This window comes from Dryobates pubescens, chromosome 5 (assembly GCF_014839835.1).
Source record: "Dryobates pubescens isolate bDryPub1 chromosome 5, bDryPub1.pri, whole genome shotgun sequence".
Taxonomy (NCBI): domain Eukaryota; kingdom Metazoa; phylum Chordata; class Aves; order Piciformes; family Picidae; genus Dryobates; species Dryobates pubescens.
This window is the reverse complement of record NC_071616.1, coordinates 1,808,016-1,827,413: the sequence shown is the minus strand read 5'-3', so window position 1 is coordinate 1,827,413 and position 19,398 is coordinate 1,808,016.

Below are 19,398 nucleotides of genomic sequence, written 5' to 3'. Positions count from 1 at the left end.
ACACACACCAGCAATGTTCAAAACTACAGCCTGAGTGCCCAGCTGAGCAAGGGTGGATTCCACCTCCTGCAGCTCTCCTGGCTAGCAGCAGCCTGTGATTCCTGCTGCATTCCAGCTGCCTGCCTTCTGCTTCTTTCTGCAAGAAGGAGCTGCTTCTCTTTGCAGGTGTGAACTCTGACACTGCAGCCAGACTGGCTGCTCAGGGTGAAGCAGAATCACAGAACCTACCCCAGCCTCCCTGCCATGGGTAGGGATGCCTCTCAACTAGACTCTCCTCCAGGTTGCACAGCCCCAGCTCCCTCAGCCTGTGCTCACAGCAGAGCTGCTCCAGCCCTTGAATCTTCTTTGTGGCCTCCTCTGGACTCACTCCAGCAGCTCTGTGTCATTCATATGCTGAGGACACCAGAACTGGAGGCAGGATTGGAGGTGAGGTCTCAGCAGAGCAGAGCCCAGGGGCAGAATCCCCTCTCCTGCCCTGCTGCCCACACTGCTCTGGCTGCAGCTTGGCACACAGCTGCCTGCTGGGCTGCAGGAGGGCACTGCTGGCTCCTGGGGAGCTGCTCAGCACCCAACAGCCCCAAGTCTCTTTCTTCAGGGCTGCTCTCAACCCACTCTGCCCCCAGCCTGGATTTGTGCCTGGGCTTGGCCTGAGCCAGCTGCAGGACCTTGCACTGTGGCTTGTTGAGCCTCATGCAGCTGGCACCTGCCCACTTCTCAAGCCTCTCAAGATCCTTCTGGCCCAGCAATACAGACCAAGGAAAGTGAATCTCAGTCAACTGCTCTTTGAAATAGCAACCTTGGGATCTGGGGAAGCTTGCAGAGAGAAATATCCAGCCCCTTTCTTTTGGAAGGAGAAGATATTTACAGCTGTACCTCAGCTGCTGCTCGTGGGAGGAATCTGCAAGCTCTTAATCTCCCGATCAGCCTCTGAGCACCTGACATTTGCATCTGCGTCTCACAGCTGATTGTGTGACAAATGCTGCAGGGGGAACTCTGCTGACCTGGCTGAGATCTGCAGCACCAGGCCAGCTCTGGCCACCCAGCCACTCAGCTTTGCCAGCTCCATCCTTTTTTCTCTCCTTTTTTTCACATGCAAGACAGTGTCAAAGGCCTCACTAAAGCCCATTGTCCGACTGGACTTTGGTAAAGCCTTTGACAAAGCCTTTGGCACTGTCTCCCACAGCATTCTCCATCAGAAGCTCCTGGCACAGGGCTTGGCTAAGTGCACTCTACACTGGATAAAGACTGCCTGATGGCTGGGCCCAAGGAGTGCTGGTGAATGGATTGAAGTCTGGCTGGCACCCACTCACCAGTGTTGTCCCCCAGGGCTCAGTGCTGGGACCTGCCCTCTTTAGTATCTTTACCAGTGAGCTGGATGAGGGGATTGAGGCACCCTCAGTGAGTTGGCAGCTGACACCGAGCTGGGTGGCTGTGTCCATCTGCTAGAGGGTAGGGAGGCTTTGCAGTGGCACCTGGGCAGGTGAGACCCATGGGCCAAAGCCAATTGCATGAAGTTCAACAAGGCCAAGTGCCAGGTCCTGCACCTGCATCACAACAGCCTCATAGTGAGCCCCTACAGGCCTGGGGATGTGTGCTTGGAAAGCTGCAACTCAGAGAGGGACCCAGGGGGGTCCCAGGGACCCAGCAGTGCCCAGGGGGCCAAGAGAGCCACTGGCATCCTGGCTGGTGGTAGAAACAGGGTGGGCAGCAGGGGCAGGGAGGTGATCACCCCCCTGTGCTCAGCACTGCTGAAGCCACCAGTGTTCAGTTCTGGGCCCCTCACTACAGGAGGGACCTCGAGGGGCTGGAACACATCAGAGAAGAGCAGCAAGGCTGGAGAAGGGCCTGGAGCAGCTGGGCTATGAGGAGGGGCTGAGGGAGCTGGGGGTGTTCAGCCTGGAGAGGAGGAGGCTGAGGGGAGACCTCATTGCTTTCTACAGCTCCCTGAAGGGAGGTTGGAGCGAGGAGGGGGCAGCCTCTGCTCCTTGGTGGCAAGAGACAGGACCAGAGGAAATGGCTCCAAGCTGCCCCAGGGCAGGTTCAGGCTGGGTGCTAGGAAATCTTTCTTCCCAGAGAGGATTTTCAGCCAGTGGAATGCCCTGCCCAGGGCAGTGCTGGAGTCACCATCCCTGGGGGTGTCCAAGCAGAGTGTGGAGCTGGAGCTGTCCCCACAGGGGAGGTTCTGCAGCCCTCTGATCATCTTGGTGGCTTCCTCTGGCCCCTCTCCAGCAGCTCCATGTCCCTCTTGTGCTGGGGGCCCCAGAGCTGGAGGCAGTGCTGCAGGTGAGGTCTCAGCAGAGCAGAGCAGAGGGGCAGAACGCCAGCAGACCACTTCTCCTGCTGCAGCCCATGAAGCAATAAGCACTTTCTGGTGGAGGTGTTCCAGCCATCAATCACATTCTGCCATATTCTATCTTCTTGTCCTCACCACAATTAAATCATTTGTTCTCATGATGTTTGCCCTTCCCTCACCGGAAACTCGATTCCTCTCTCACGCTTTGGCTTCGGGCTTGTCAGACTGAGCCGGCACTGAAACACCGCTGAACAGCTGCCCCTGCCCCCGCTGCTGCTCAGGAGCACCAGCTGCCCTCTCCCACTCATCTCTCTGTGTCTTAAACAAGCCCTGGGCTTTTGGGGGGGTGCCTTTCCTTTTGTGATCATTGGTGCATTGGGGGAGGGGGGGGGGGGGGGTTGGTTGGGGGTTTCTTTCTTTCTTTCTCTCTTTCTTTTTTTTTCTTTCTCTTTCTTTTATTTCTCTTTCCTTCTTCTTTCTTTCTCTTTTTCTTTCTTTCCTTCTTTCTTTCTCTTTCTTTTTCTTTCTTTCTCTTTCTTTCTTTCTCCTTCTTTCTCTTTCTTTCTCTTTTCTTTCTTTCTTTCCTTTTCTTTCTTTCTTTCTCTTTCTTTTTTTCTCTTTCTTTCTATTTCTTTCTTTTCTTTCTTTTTTCTTTCTTTCTTTCTTTCTATTTTCCTTCCTTCCTTCCTTTCCTTCCCTTCCTTCCTTCCCTATTTATTTTTGTTCTTGCTTTCCCTTCGTTCCTTCTTTTTCTTTTCTTTCTTTTTTCTTTTCTTTCTTTTCTTTTCCTTTCCTTTCTTTTCCTTTCTTTTCCTTTTTTTTTCTTTTCTTTTCCTTTCTCTTTCTTTTCCTTTCTTTTCCTTTCCTTTCTTTTCCTTTCCTTTCTTTTCCTTTCCTTCCTTTTCCTTTCCTTTCTTTTCCTTTCTTTTCCTTTCCTTTCTTTTCCTTTCCTTCCCTTTCCTTTCCTTTCTTTTCCTTTCTTTTCCTTTCCTTTCTTTTCCTTTCCTTTCCTTCCTTTTCCTTTCTTTTCCTTTCCTTTCTTTTCCTTTCCTTTCTTTTCCTTTCCTTTCTTTTCCTTTCCTTTCTTTTCCTTTCCTTTCTTTTCCTTTCCTTTCTTTTCCTTTCCTTTCTTTTCCTTTCCTTCCTTTTCCTTTCCTTCCTTTTCCTTTCCTTTCTTTTATTTTCTTTTCCTTTCTTTCCTTCCATCTTTCCTTCCTTTCCTTCCTTCTTTCCTTCTTTCTTTCTTTCTTTCTTTCTTTCTCTCTCTCTCTCTCTCTCTCTTTCTCCTTTCTCTCTTTCCATAAGGGTGACCAGTTCTTCACTTTGGCAACAGGAGTCTCCACAGAAAAAATTTAAAGCATGCAATTGGACTTAGAATGGGAGTCAGGGACCACCAGCCTTGACCAAGTATTAACCTGTTCAGAAACATTTAAATACCTTGAATGAGTCCAGAAGAAGGCCACAAAGGTGATCCAAGGGCTGCAGCACCTCTGCTGTGAGGCCAGGCTGAGGGAGCTAGGGGTGTTCAGCCAGAACAGAAGGCTCCAGGGGGACCTTAGAGCTGCCTGCCAGGACCTGAAGGGATCCTACAGGAAGGCTGCAGAGGGACTTGCCATGAGGGTGTCTAGAGATAGGCCAAGGGGGAATGGTTTGAAGCTCAGGCAGAGCAGGGTTAGACTGGAGCTGAGGAAGAAGTTCTTCAATATGAGGCTGGTGAGACTCTGGCACAGGCTGCCCAGGGAGGCTGTGGATGCCTCCTGCCTGGGGCTGTTCAGGGTCAGGTTGGATGAGGCCTTGAGCAGCTGACTCTTGTTGAGAGGTGTCCCTGCCCCTGGTGGGGAGGTTGGAGGAGATGATCTTGGAGATCCCTTCCAACCTGAGCCATCCTAGGACTGCTCATTGCTTGTGCACCTTCTCTTGAGGCCCTTCTGCCACCCTCCTGCCTGGCCACACGCTGTACAAGCTGAACCACCTCCCTGCTTGATGAAACCTCCCTGGCTTCGGCTGTGCTTTCACCCTAGGTGCAGCCCTGGACCTTTCTTCTTGTGGTCCTTGTGGCTATTTCAGGAGTTTTCATGACCTGAAGGCGAGGGCATTCAAAGCAGAAGCGGTGCCCAGGGAGGATGTGGGAGCTGGAGCCAGAAAAGGAATCCTTGTCTTTCTTTTTATGGTAGGAATTAAGTTGCAGGGACTGCTGAGTTAAACTTAAAATAACCCTTTGAAAAGTTGTTGAGGATAATGAATTAGCCAGGAGGAGTCAGAGCCTGCTGCTGCCAACTACAGTGCTTGGGGACTGGAGATAGGAGGGAGAGATAAGCAGCAGCTTTCATGCATTCAAATAAATTACATGTTGGGCTTGGCTTCACCCTGGCAGCGGAACCAAGCCTGGGGTTTTCCCTGCATTATCTTACTCTATGATTATGCAAATTCCCTTTTAATGTAGCGACTCCTTAACAGGAAATTAGCCTTAGACTTGCTGGTAAGCTCTTGCAACCAACAGCCATTTGCTTGCAAAAGCCCTGCGTGTCTGAGGTACAAAAGGCACATTAACCCTTGCAGCCCCGGCACGCTGCACACGTGCAAATAACCAGGACGTGCTGGGATGTGTCAGGGATGTAGCAGCCGAAGCAGGAAGGAGATGCCTTTCCTAACACAGAAGTATTCCAGGGTTTGGAAGTTCACAGGCTCACAGGGTGCTAGGGACTGGAAGTTACTTCTGGAGATCATGGAGTCCAACCCCCCTGCCAGAGCAGGAGCAGAGAATCCAGCACAGGTCACACAGGAACACATCCAGACAGGGCTGGGAAGGCTCCAGAGAAGGAGACTCCACAACCTCTCTGGGCAGCCTGCTCCAGGGCTCTGGAACCCTCACAGGGAAGAAGTTTCTCCTCATGGTGAGCTGGAACCTCCTGTGCTGCAGTTTCTATCCATTGCCCCTTGTCCTAATCCCAGGGTGCAGCTGAGCAGAGCCTGTCCCTGTCCCCTCCCTCCTGACCCCCAGCCCTCAGATACTGATAAACATTGATTAAATCCCCTCTCAGGCTTCTCCTCTCCAGACTGAACAGCCCCAGGGCTCTCAGCCTCTCCTCCCCAGGCAGTGCTGCAGTCCCTTCAGCATCCTTGCAGCCTCCCTTGGACTCTCTCCAGCAGATCCCTGTCCCTCCTGAGCTGGGGAGCCCAGAGCTGGATGCAATCTTCCAGGTGAGGTCTCCCCAGGGCAGAGCAGAGGGGGAGGAGAACCTCCCTGGCTCTGCTGGCCACACTCCTCTGAATGCAGCCCAGGACCCCCTTGGCCTTCTTGGCCCCCAGGGCACATTGCTGTCCCCTGCAGAACTTGCTGCCCCCCAGCACTCCCAGGTCCTTCAAGCAGAATGCAAACTGCATTGAAGTTTACATTTGGTTTGAAAGAGCATAAGGAAAACGGGGTGGGGGTGGGAGGGAGTGGGGGAGAAGGAAAAACCTTGCAGGAAAGCAGGATTAGAGCTGAGGGAAAGAGGGAAGGAAAGCCACTCGAGGGAAGGAAGGTGACGCAGCCTGCCGGACCCCGGCACTCTGCCCCCAGCACTGCTGCCTGCAGCCAGCCACTGGGGGAGTTCTGCTTGCAGGGTAATCTGCTCTGTTTGGAGAACAGGAACTCGAGCTGCTTCACTGACAGTGACAGACGGCTGGTAGCCCTTGGGAGGGGTGGGACTGAAGTCAGGAAGTTGTGTTGGGGGCATCTGGGGCAAGCAGGGGAGCTCAGATCCCAGGCTGCTTTTGGCGAACCTCTGCTAGGCAAAACGATCCTAGGGAACCTCTTCCTTATCAGAGAAGCACAGAAACAGGTTGGAAAAGCCCCTCAGGATCACCAAGTCCAACCCAGAACCCTGCTCTGCAAGGCTCACCCCTAAACCGTAGCCCCAAGCACCACAGCCAAACCACCTTCAAACACAGCCAGGGTCAGGGACTCCACCACCTCCCTGGGCAGCACTTTCCAAACCCTGACCACTCTGGATGGGAACAATTGCTTCCTAAGGTCCAGTTTAAACCTCCCCAGGGGCAGCTTGAGGCCATTCCCTCTTGCTCTGTCACTAATTACCTGTGAGAAGAGACCAGCAGCAGCCTCTCCACAACCTCCTTTCAGGTGGCTGTAGACAGCCAGGAGGTCTCCCCTCAGCCTCCTCTCTTTCACACTAACCATCCCCAGCTCCTTCAGCCTCTCTCCATCACATTTCTTCTCCAGGCCCTGGACTAAGGGTCTCCAGTATAAGAGCTCTAAGTAGAAGAGCTCATCTCTCCTTTTAGGGCAAAAAAGTACCACTTAGGCACATGCTGTCAATCTCTAGAGATAAGCTGGCAGCTAGTAGTGGGGTGCCCTCCACCTCCCCCCTTTTCCTTTTTAACCCCATCCAAACCACAGAGAGCTCAGTCCTGTGACGGGGGAGCTGAAGGGAACCCAACTTTCCAGTGGGATTTGGGGCAGCCTCTGATTCATCCCAGCTCTTTTGAAACTCCTATCAAAGTGAACTGTTCAAGGCATGACCTTAAGGTAACACTTGCATCAGGCACAGAATCTAGACTTCCAGCTCTCAGCTTTAAAATGTAAGCCCTGCTCTTTCTTCTCCATCCAGTGTATTCTGTTTGTAATTACCAGAAATTACCATTCAAGCAATGGGAGCCAAGCTGGGGCTCATTAAGAAGCAAGAATTTATGCTGAACTATTTAAATTAATTCTTGTTGATCTAGTTTCTGGAGATTAAACTCTTCTCCTCTCCTCTCCTCTCCTCTCCTCTCCTCTCCTCTCCTCTCCTCTCCTCTCCTCTCCTCTCCTCTCCTCTCCTCTCCTCTCCTCTCCTCTCCTCTCCTCTCCTCTCCTCTCCTCTCCTCTCCTCTCCTCTCCTCTCCTCTCCTCTCCTCTCCTCTCCTCTCCTCTCCTCTCCTCTCCTCTCCTCTCCTCTCCTCTCCTCTCCTCTCCTCTCCTCTCCTCTCCTCTCCTCTCCTCTCCTCTCCTCTCCTCTCCTCTCCTCTCCTCTCCTCTCCTCTCCTCTCCTCTCCTCTCCTCTCCTCTCCTCTCCTCTCCTCTCCTCTCCTCTCCTCTCCTCTCCTCTCCTCTCCTCTCCTCTCCTCTCCTCTCCTCTCCTCTCCTCTCCTCTCCTCTCCTCTCCTCTCCTCTCCTCTCCTCTCCTCTCCTCTCCTCTCCTCTCCTCTCCTCTCCTCTCCTCTCCTCTCCTCTCCTCTCCTCTCCTCTCCTCTCCTCTCCTCTCCTCTCCTCTCCTCTCCTCTCCTCTCCTCTCCTCTCCTCTCCTCTCCTCTCCTCTCCTCTCCTCTCCTCTCCTCTCCTCTCCTCTCCTCTCCTCTCCTCTCCTCTCCTCTCCTCTCCTCTCCTCTCCAAACCTCTCCTCTCCTCTCCAAACCTCTCCTCTCCTCTCCTCTCCAAACCTCTCCTCTCCTCTCCTCTCCTCTCCTCTCCTCTCCTCTCCAAACCTCTCCTCTCCTCTCCTCTCCTCTCCTCTCCTCTCCTCTCCTCTCCTCTCCTCTCCTCTCCTCTCCTCTCCTCTCCTCTCCTCTCCTCTCCTCTCCTCTCCTCTCCTCTCCTCTCCTCTCCTCTCCTCTCCTCTCCTCTCCTCTCCAAACCTCTCCTCTCCAAACCTCTCCTCTCCTCTCCAAACCTCTCCTCTCCTCTCCTCTCCTCTCCAAACCTCTCCTCTCCTCTCCTCTCCAAACCTCTCCTCTCCTCTCCTCTCCAAACCTCTCCTCTCCTCTCCTCTCCTCTCCTCTCCAAACCTCTCCTCTCCAAACCTCTCCTCTCCTCTCCAAACCTCTCCTCTCCAAACCTCTCCTCTCCTCTCCAAACCTCTCCTCTCCAAACCTCTCCTCTCCTCTCCAAACCTCTCCTCTCCAAACCTCTCCTCTCCAAACCTCTCCTCTCCTCTCCAAACCTCTCCGAACCTTTCCCCTCCCCTCCCCTCCCCTCCCCTCCCCAGAGGCTCTTTAGAGCCCAAGAAATCCACATGAAGGGGGAGGGGGTGCCTGCAACTCGAACTCCCAGCAGCCCCCATTAACCCCCACCCAGTCAAAGGTGCTCAGCCCATTTTTGGCAGCCAGCACCAGCTGCTCAGTAGCCCTTGCTGACTGCTCTAGCAGCATCTGCCAGAGACCAGATTAGCTCTGAGGATACACAGGGGAAAAGACACAAAGCAGCCCAAAATGACTGCTTGCAATGGATTTTGGTTCCAAGAGATTGAAATGCTCAGCAGTAGCCAAGAGCTGTGCTTCCACCAGAGCTTTCCCTTCCACAAGGCTTTTGCAGTGGTGCCCTGGTTAAGATGAAGCACTAGCTGCAAACTGAGTGGAGAGAGGTCCCCAGGCTCAGCCAAAAAAACCACTGAGCTTTTTACTAAGCCTCTGATTTGTGCAGGGAGCCCCTGGGCAGAACCAGGAGCAGTGCCTGAGAGCTCTGTTTCAGGCTTGGGGCTCGCCTCAGGGAGCATCCTTGTGGTGTAACAAGCCTGAAAACATTCAGTGGACTTCAAATTGCCCCAAAGCTACAGATGGTTTAAGTGACTCCTGTGCAAGCCTTGATTAGATGGCAGCAAAGCACAGCCAGAGGCAGGGGGGGCTGGCACTCCCTCAGGCTGTGCTGCCAGGCTGGAGAGCATGAAGTTCAACAAGCACAAGTGCAGGATCCTGCACCAGGGGAGGAAGAGCACCAGGCACCAGTACAGACCAGGGGTCATCCTGCTGGACAAAGACCTTGGAGCCCTGGTGGTCAGCAAGTTCTCCAGGGGAGCAATGTGACCTTGTGGCCAAGAGGGCCAATGGCATCCTGGGGTGCATCAAGAAGAGTGTGGCCAGCAGGGCTGGGGAGGTTCTTCTCCCCCTCTACTCTTGCCTATTGGCACCACACCTGGCATACTGTGTCTGGTTTGGGCTCCCCAGTTTAAGAGAGAGAGATTCGATGGAGAGAGTCCAATGGACACCTACAGGGGGTTGGGGGACCAGAACATCCTGAACATCTCTGCTGTGAAGAGAGACTGAGAGCCCTGGGGCTGTTCAGTCTGGAGAAGGCTGAGAGGGGATCTGATCAATGTCTATCAATAGCTGAGGGGTGGGGGGCAGGCTCTGTTTGGAGGTGCCCAGTGATGGGACAAGGAACGGCAGGGTACAGGCTGGCACCCAGGAGCTTCCACCTCAACACAAGGAGACACTTCTGTATGGTGAGGGTGGTGGAGCCCTGGAGCAGGCTGCCCAGAGAGGTTGTGGAGTCTCCTCCCCTGAAGACTTTCCAACCCCACCTGGCTGTGTTCCTGTGTGAGCTGCCCTGGGGCCTCCTGCTCTGGCAGGGGGGCTTGGACTGGATGACCTCTGGAGGTCCCTTCCAACCCCTCCCATTCTGTGAGCCTATATTCTCTGTTGCCTGACCAACCTGATCTCCTTCTATGATCAGGTGACCCGTCTGGTGGATGCAGGGCAGGCTGTGGATGTAGTCTACCTGGACCTCAGCAAAGCCTTTGACATCGTCCCCCACAGCAAACTCTTGGCCAAGCTGTCAGCCCCTGGCTTGGATGGGAGCACACTGCGATGGGTTAAGAACTGGCTGGAGGGCCGAGCCCAGAGAGTGGTGGTGAATGGTGCCACAGCCAGCTGGCAGCCAGGCACCAGTGGTGTGCCTCAAGGATCAGTGCTGGGCCCCATCCTCTTTAACATCTTTATTGATGATCTGGATGAGGGCATCGAGTCCATCATCAGTAAATTTGCTGACGACACCAAGCTGGGGGCAGGAGTTGATCTGCTGGAGGGTAGAGAGGCTCTGCAGAGGGACCTCGACAGGCTGGACAGATGGGCAGAATCCAAGGGCAGGAGATTTAACACATCCAAGTGCCAGGTTCTGCACATTGGCCACAGCAACCCCATGCAGAGTTACAAGCTGGGGTCAGAGTGGCTTGAGAGCAGTCAGGCTGAGAGAGACCTGGGGGTGCTGGTTGATGGTAGACTGAACATGAGCCTGCAGTGCGCCCAGGCAGCCAGGAGAGCCAGTGGCATCCTGGCCTGCATCAGGAACAGTGTGGCCAGCAGGAGCAGGGAGGTCATTCTGCCCCTGGACACTGCACTGGTTAGGCCGCACCTGGAGTCCTGTGTCCAGTTCTGGGCCCCTCAGTTTAGGAAGGAGGTTGACTTGCTGGATGGTGTCCAGAGAAGGGCAACAAGGTTGGTGAGGGGCTTGGAGCACAGCCCTGTGAGGAGAGATCGAGGGAGCTGGGGTTGCTTAGTCTGGAGAGGAGGAGACTCAGGGGTGACCTTATTGCTCTCTACAACTACCTGAGGGGGGGTTGTAGACAGGCAGAGGTTGGTCTCTTCTCCCAGGCAACCAGTACCAGAACAAGAGGACACAGTCTCAGGCTGCGTCAGGGGAGGTTTAGGCTGGAGGTTAGGAGGAAGTTTTACACAGAGAGAGTGATTGCCCACTGGAATGGGCTGCCTGGGGAGGTGGTGGGGTCGCCGTCGCTGGGGGTGTTCAGGGCGAGGCTTGACAGGATGCTTGGTGCCATGGGTTAGTTGATTGGGTGGTGTTGGATGATAGGTTGGACACCATGATCTGGAAGGTCTCTTCCAACCTGGTTAATTCTATTCTATTCTATTCTATTCTATTCTATTCTATTCTATTCTATTCTATTCTATTCTATTCTATTCTCAGCTCTGTTACCTCACCTGGGCCTGTCAGGCACAACTTTCCTCTCACCTTACACACAGAGAAAGAAAAGAAGGACAAAGCCTGCAGGGGTTCCCCTCCCCTCAGAGCAAAAGGGAACTATAACCCCCAAGGGGCTTTGGGAATGAAGCATTTTGCCCTTGCCCTCTCTGAAGAGCATCACTGCCAGCTCCCTGCACTGGGGATGTCTCAACCTCAGCACTCCCTCAGAGGGCTGTAAACCACTTTGTAATTAGGAAGCCTGACTATGAAACCTTATTTCTTCTGTTCCTTGATACAGAAGGAAGCCACCTGGAGTGCTCCAGGTCTGGTGGGGGGGTTGTTTTGACTTGTTTTGGGTTTAGTTTTGTGTTGTTTTGGTTTGGGTTTGGTGGTTTTTCTTGGGGGGGGGAGGGGTTGGTTTGTTTTGTTTTAAATGATTTGGGAATCTGATGTAAAATGGCCAAAAAAAACAAACCCTAAAGGGTTACAAAGATCTTTACCAAACCCTGTGGTTAAAACAAACAAACAAGAAGTCATGTAGAGGAAGGCTGCTGGTTGATCTGTCTGGTGCCACTAGTCAGTGGGCTTTGGGAGATGGTAGAATAGAGTAGAGTAGAATAGAATAGGATAGGATAGGATAGGATAGGATAGGATAGGATAGGATAGGATAGGATAGGATAGGATAGGATAGAATAGAATAAAATAGAATAGAATAGACCAGACCAGGTTGGAAGAGACCTTCAAGATCATCGAGTCCAACCCATCAACCAACACCACCTAATCAACTAACCCATGGCACCAAGCACCCCATCAAGTCTCCTCCTGAACACCTCCAGGGATGGGGACTCCACCACCTCCCTGGGCAGCTCATTCCAATGGGCAATCACTCTCTCTGTGTAGAACTTCCTCCTAAGCTCCAGCCTAAACCTCCCCTGGCACAGCCTGAGACTGTGTCCTCTTGTTCTGGTGCTGGCTGCCTGGGAGAAGAGGCCAACCTCTGCCTGTCTACAACCTCCCTTCAGGGAGCTGGAGAGAGCAATAAGGTCTCCCCTGAGTCTCCTCTTCTCCAGGCTAAGCAACCCCAGCTCCCTCAGCCTCTCCTCACAGGGCTGTGTTCCAAACCCCTCACCAACTTTGTTGCCCTTCTCTGGACACCTTCCAGCAAGTCAACCTCCTTCCTAAACTGAGGAGCCCAGAACTGGACACAGGACTCAAGGTGTGGCCTAACCAGTGCAGTGTACAGGGGCAGAATGACCTCCCTGCTCCTGCTGGCCACACTGTTCCTAATGCAGGCCAGGATGCCATTGGCTCTCTTGGCTGCCTGGGCACACTGCAGGCTCATGTTCAGCCTACCATCGACCAGCACCCCCAGGTCCCTCTCTGCCTGTCTGCTCTCAGCCACTCTGCCCCCAGCCTGTAGCACTGCCTGGGGTTGCTGTGGCCACTGTGTAGCCCCTGGCACTTGGATGTGTTCAATCTCCTGCCCTTGGCCTCTGCCCATCTGCCCAGCCTGTCGAGGTCCCTCTGCAGAGCCTCTCTACCCTCCAGCAGATCAACTCCTGCCCCCAGCTTGGTGTCATCTGCACATTTACTGATGCTGGACTCCATCTCCTCCTCCAGATCATCAATGAAGATATTGAACAGGCTGGGGCCCAGCACTGATCCCTGGGGCACACCACTGGTGCCTGGCTGCCAGCTGGCTGTGGCACCATTCACCACCACTCTCTGGGCTCAGCCTCCAGCCAGTTCCTAACCCAATGCAGTGTGCTCCCATCCAAGCCAGGGGCTGACAGCTTGGCCACTTGTTTCTCCCCTGAGGATCTCAGAGGGAAAGGAAAGCCCCAAGGCAGTGGCTGAGGCACCCCAGCGCTCTCTGCAGGACCTGGACTGGCAGCACTGCTGCTCCCTGGGAGTTAGAGATCTCTCTCTTCATGTTTCAAGGTGCTGCATGCTGCAGTTTCATTTCCTTCTTGGAAAGCAAGCTGGATGTGTCCTAGGAAAAGGCTTTTATTGGGAAATAGTGGAACTCAATGAGCTTGCTGGAGGAGCCACTGTCAGTTTTGCATAAGCCTCCCTGGTGAGGCTCAACCTTGCCCTTGGTGCAGACCGAGTCTCTGCTGCCAGCCTGTAAAACACTGAGCTGGTTTTGTTAAGCCTGCAGCTCACATCAGGGAACAAGGCAGAGTTAGAAGTGCTGGGAGTTTGGAAGCTTTAATCCCATAGGAAATGTTCCTGGGTTTATTCTACACAGCTGGAGGTGAGCTCTAAGTTTTCTAAACACTGGGGGACACAGAAATCACAGCCTGGATGGGTTGGAAGAGCTCTCCAAGATCATCAATCCAGCCATCAGCCTGCCACCACCATGGCCAGCCAACCACAGAGCCACAGAACACAGCTGCTTGGAAGAGACCTCCAAGCTCATCCAGTCCAACCTTTGACTCAGCAACACCAAACCGTGTCCCTAGGTGCCAGCTCCACAATCATCCCAGGAGTTTCCCAAGCTGCTGAGCTGTAGAAGAAATGATTGCTTGGTGAGAGTTCACACACACACACAGAAGGGGGAAGGGAGAATTTAGCTCATTCCTCTATCACTGAATGGGACTTGGAGCATCTTGCAATCCTGTGTGAGAGAACTTGAGCAGCTGAGTGTGGCTGAGAGGTGTCTCTGCCCATGGCAGGGAGGTTGGAGGAGATGAGGCCTGTGGTCCCTTCCAACCTGAGCCATTCTAGGGTGATTCTATGAACTCAGCTACTAGCAAAGAAATGTGGCATTCCACCCAGGTTTCAGAAAGGCTCAGAGCAGCAAACTGCAGCTGGATGAGGATGGGAATATTTGCAATCAACAGGGTGCCAGAGGAGTGTGTTTGGTGCAAAACCCTTTCCCTGAGAGTGTCCTCTTGTAGCCTGTCCTCACACATGCAAAACACAACCAGGGTGAAGCCATCTTCATCCTGCAGAGCAGCAGGATCACAGAATGGCTCAAGTCTGCCCTGCTCTAACTGCATCAGGAGAAGGCCACAGCAGAGTACTTTGGGCAGGAGCCTGGCAGTTCAGCTAAAGCATTAAAGGTCATGGTCAAGAGATGGCAACAGGAGAGTAAGACTAAGTGGACTGTGACCTACAATCATTCCTGTACCTGTGGAGAGGTAACTTCAACAGTCTTGATGTCATCTTTGGCAGCTGCTGTTGGTCTGATACCAGCAGATAGACAGGAAGACAGGCTGTAGCTGCTCCAAGGATGTGGAGATCAGAAGCAGCTGGTTGCTGGTGCTCTGGTGGCTACACCAGGCTGTCAGAGCACAGCCTGCTGCTTAGAAACAGCCAGTAGCTAGCAGGTTGGATCAGGCCAACAGCAGCCATCAGCTTGTACCACAAGGCCTTACTGCAGAAGAGTTGTGTCAGAGCCCAGGGCCAGACTGCCCGTGGGGAATGAACACCCAGCCAGGCAAAGAGGGCTGCCTGTGGCACAAGCTCAGCACAGTGCAATTACCACCAACTAGAGACCAAGGGCACAGGGGATCACAGAATGGTTTGGGTTGGAAGTGACCTTCAAAGGGCATCCAGTCCAAATCCCTCTACAGTCAGCAGGGACATCTTCCACTAGAGCAAGTTGCTCACTGGAGCAGGTTGCTCACAGCCTTCTCCAGCCTGACCTCTCCAGGCATGGAGCCTCAACTCCCTCCCTGGGCAACCTCTTGCAGTGTCCCAGCAGCCTCCTGCTGCAGAACTTGTTGCTCACATCCAATCTCAATCTGCTCTGCTCTCATTCCAAACCATTGCCCCTGGGCCTGTCCCTGCAGGCCTTTGCCAACAGTCCCTCTGCAGCCTTCTTGTAGCCCCCTTCAGGTCCTGGCAGGCTGCTCTTAGGGCTGCCTGCAGCCTTCTCTTCTCCAGGCTGAACACCCCCAGCTCCCTCAGCCTGGCCTCCAGGCAGAGCTGCTCCAGCCCCTGATCACCTTGGTGGCCTCCCCTGGAGCCTCTCCATCAGCTCCATGTCCTTGCTGTGCTGAGGGCTCCAGAGCTGGACACAGCCCTGCAGGAAAGGTCTCACAGAGCAGAGCAGAGGGGCAGGATCCTCTCTCTCCATCTCTGGCCACACTGCTTTGGATGCAGCCCAGGCTGCCCTTGGCCTTCTGTGCTGCCAGCTCACACTGCTGGCTCCTGTCCAGCTTCTCCCCCACCAGCCCCCCTAGTCCTTCTCTGCAGGGCTGCTCTCAATCTCATCCTCCCCCAGCCTGGACTGATCTCTAGGATTGCCCTGACCCAGGTGCAGGACCTTGCACTTTGCCTTGTTGAACCTCCTGAGGCTCTCCTCAGCCAGCTCTCCAGCCTGGCCAGGTGCCTCTGGATGCCTCCATCCTGTCCTTCAGACTGAGCAACCACAGCACTCAGCTTGGTGTCACCTGCAGACTTGCTGAGGGGGCCTCAGTCTCACTCTCTGTCATTGATGTTGAACAGCCCTGGTCCCACATTGTGCTGCAACCAGTGCTCAGACACAAACCCCAGAGAGGTCAGTGCTCAGCAATAGGGGAGACTGTAAGAAGCTGCATCTTCATGAGCTCTTGGTCAGCAGGGTACTCCCCACAGCTTTCAGCTCTTCCTGAACCCTTCAGGAGATGCCTCTCCACAGGGAGCTGACAGTCCCAAAGAAATGGGGCAAGTGCTGTCTGCCAGCTCTGGCTTCAGCTCCTCTGCCCCAGCTCTGAACTGATGCAAGTTTTCACCACTGGCTTTCCTTAGGGAACAGCAGGATGATGTTCTTCCCCTGAGCCCCACAGCACTCCTCTCTTACTTGGAAGTTCAGTTCACCTCACAGCAGCTCAAGATCCAGAGGTGATGCAAGGTGAAGAGGTGGGAATGGCCCTCAGCAAAAGGCAAGGTCAGTTGGTGCTCACCCTGTCCTGGCAGGAGGTTGGTCAGGTAAGGCTCAGACTGGTGCTACTGGGGGGCCACTCCAGGAGGTTTGGAAAGAAGACACTGAGGCACATGACTAGGTGAGATCATGATTTAATCAGCAGTTTGATGAACTCTCCCTCAGGCTGGCTGAGCACACAGCACAGAATTACAGAGTCACAGAATTATTGAGGCTGGAAAGGACCTCTGAGGTGATCAAGTCCAAGCTATGACCTAACAGCATGACACCAGCTAACCCATCCCCAACAGCTGCTTCAGAGTGGCCACCACCAAAACCTCACTGAGAGTGAAGGAAGAAGTTAAACAGCAGGCAAGGCACAGAGCAGCCTCTCAAGCTGTGAAATTCTGCTTCCTATTCAAGGCAAAGACATTGAAGAACATCTCAAAACACACATGCTGCAGGCTGGATTTCAACCCCCCTGGGGCACAAATGAACCAGCACCTGAGGCCAGGCTTTAAGCTTTGGATCTGACTTCTAAGTAAAGGGTGGTCCACCCTGTTTCTCCACCAAAAAAGAAAGGCCACCATGTCCTCGGGCAGCTGTGAGCTAGAACAAGCCAAATGGTGCACAGCAGCTGAAGGGCAGGTTGCTGGATTGGGGATTTTTAAAGCCCATCACATTAGCCCCCTGGAGCTTCCCCCCAGAACCTTGGGTTTGGGCCTGAATTTCCAGCAGAAGTAGCAAGGCACAGTTCAGTTGCTGTTTTCTTTAAGTCTCCTTTTCCTGGCTGTGTTTAACCAGACTGCTCACATCTGTCAGTCAGCACCACCTTCTGGTGCTGATAGCATGAGGGAGAGTCTGGAGCTGCCACCAGCAGGTAAGAAACCTGTGAAGAGAGACAAGAGCAAAGTGAACCTCTTCTAAACCCAGAGACTTAGCCACAGGAAACAGGCAAAGGAACACTGGTGCCACGGTGCCAGCCCAGCCTGTTGAACTGCAGGGGCTGAGCAGCAATCTTAGGAATGGTTCAGAGAATGGCAGGGGCTGGGAGGGACCTCCAGAGACCTTCCAGTCCGACCCCCCCTGCCAGAGCAGGGTCACAGTCTCACAGTATCACTAAGGCTGGAAGAGTCCAACCTGTCACCACAGACCTCACAACTAGACCATGGCACCAAGTGCCACATCCAATCCCCTCTTGAACACCTCCAGGGATGGGGACTCCACCACCTCCCTGGGCAGCACATCCCAATGGCTAACAACTCTCTCAGTGAAGTAATTTCTTCTCACCACCAGCCTAAACTTCCCCTGGCACAGCTTGAGACTGTGTCCTCTTGTTCTGGTGCTGGGTGCCAGGGCAGGTCACACAGGATGGGTTTGGAAAGTCCCCAGAGAAGGAGACTCCACCATCTCTCTGGGCAGCCTGCTCCAGGGCTCCAGCGCCCTCCCCACACACAAGGCTCTCCTCATGTTGAGGTGGAACCCCCTGGGTTCCAGCCTGTGCCCTGCTGGTCCTTCTCCTGTCACTGGGCACCTCCAGCTTGCCACCCACCCCTCGTGCCTCTTGCAGTCCCTGAGGCAGCTCTGTGCAGCAGTGCTGACTCCAGGGAGCTGCTCACACAGACTCTCACTTGACAGCAAGGCTCCTGCCCTGCTGCTTCCTCCCCCACTGTGGGCACAAGGACCCAGGGCCCTGTTTGTTGCAGGCTCCTGCTGCCTGAGCAGCCATCTCTCAGCACCTCTGGGTGGCTGGAGGGAGTCACCTGAGGGGCCACACGTCTGCAGCAAGCCAGCCTGTCCTGTGCCAGCAGCCCAGCACCTGACCTGCCCTCCTCCTGGCAGCCCCAGGCCTGCTGCCCTGAAGCCTGCTGAGGTTGCCAGGCTGCCAGCCCCTGAGGCATGACTCTGCCACCGTGTCCTGCCATGCCAAGCTCTCTGCTGCTCCTCTGAGCTCCTGCAGCTAAATGCTGCCTGAAGCACTCTGGGGGCTGAGCTGCTTGGAAGCAGCTCTGTGCAGAAGGAGCTGGGAGTGCTGGTGGGGAACAAGCTCCCCATGAGCCAGCCATGGGCCCTTGGGGCCAAGCAGGCCCAGGGGATCCTGGGGTCCATTAGGAGTGTGACCAACAGCCCAAGGGAAGTTCTCCTTCTCTACTCTGCCCTGGTGAGGCAGTACTGGGTCCAGTTTTGGGCTGCTCAGTCGAAGAGGGGCAGGGAACTACTTGAGACAGTGCAGTGGAAGGCCACAAAGACACTGAGGGGGCTGAAACATCTGTGACAAGGAGAGGCTGAGAGCCCTGGAGGAGAGCCCTTAGCCTGGAGATGAGCAGCACCAGAGGGGATCTGATCAATGCTCAACAAGAGCTAAAGCATGGGGGGCAAGAGGCTGGGGCCAGGCTCTTCTCAGTGGTGCCCAGGGACAGGACAAGGGGCAATAGGCACAAAGTGGAACATAGGAAGTTTCACTTAGACCTCAGGAAACACTTCTTGGGTGTGATGGTGCTGGAACTCTGGAGCAGGCTGCCCAGAGAGGTTGTGCAGTCTCCTTCCCTGGAGACTTTCCAAACCCCCTAGGCACAATCCTGTGCAACCAGACCTGCTGTAGCAGGAGGGGCTGGACTGGATGGTCCCTGGAGGTGCCTTCCAACCCCTACCACCATCCTGGGAGTCTGATCATGTTACCTCTGTGCTTTTACTGTAAAACATGAGGTATGGAAACTTGCCCACCTTTGAGCCCTGCCACACAGGCAAACAGGATGACAGGGTGACCTGCTGCATGGGGACAGGAATCACCAAAGCTTCATCACACTGCAAGCAAACCTTTTTGCTGAGGGAAAAAACAAACCCCAACCCACCACTGAAGTGATAACCACTGAGACAGACTGAACTCAAAGCTGCTCCTGCAGGCTGCTGCAGAACACAGGTGGGGTTCAAGCAGCCCTGGACAGGAGAGCTGGCAAAGCCTGGGGCTTCTGGTCTCCACTGCCCTTCTCTGGTGATGCCTGATAGAGGTCAGCTTGCAGAGGCAGCTGCACCCCGTGCTGCCCACAGGTGCTGAGGCATGCACAGGACATGCTCCACTCATGGTTTAGTTAGGTGTTGGGTGATAGGTTGGAATTGATGATCTCAAAGGTCTTTTCCAACCTGGTTAATTCTATCCTATTCTTGCTGCAGAGCCTTTTGCTGCACGCTGTGGCATGGGAGGATGGCTCCAGGCATCACTACACTTGCAGTGCTAAGGGAGTGGGGTGGGGAGATTGTGCTACACTGAGTGGGAAAGCAGGCTGGGGTGAGAGTTTTGGAGCCCCATACAAGAAGGATATGGACATGATGGAATGTGTCCTGAGAAGGGCCAAGAGGATGAGCAGAGGGCTGAAGCTGCTCTGCTATGGAGACAGACAGAGAGTTGGGGTTTTGCAGGCTGGAGATGGCTCCAAGGAGACCTCATTGTGGCCTTGCAGTGTCTGAAGGGGGCTCCAAGAAAGCTGGGGAGGGACTTTTGAGGGTGTTAGGACTGGGGGGAATGAAGCAAAACTACAAGTGTGGAGATTGAGTTTGGATGTTAGGAAGAAGTTCTTCCCCATG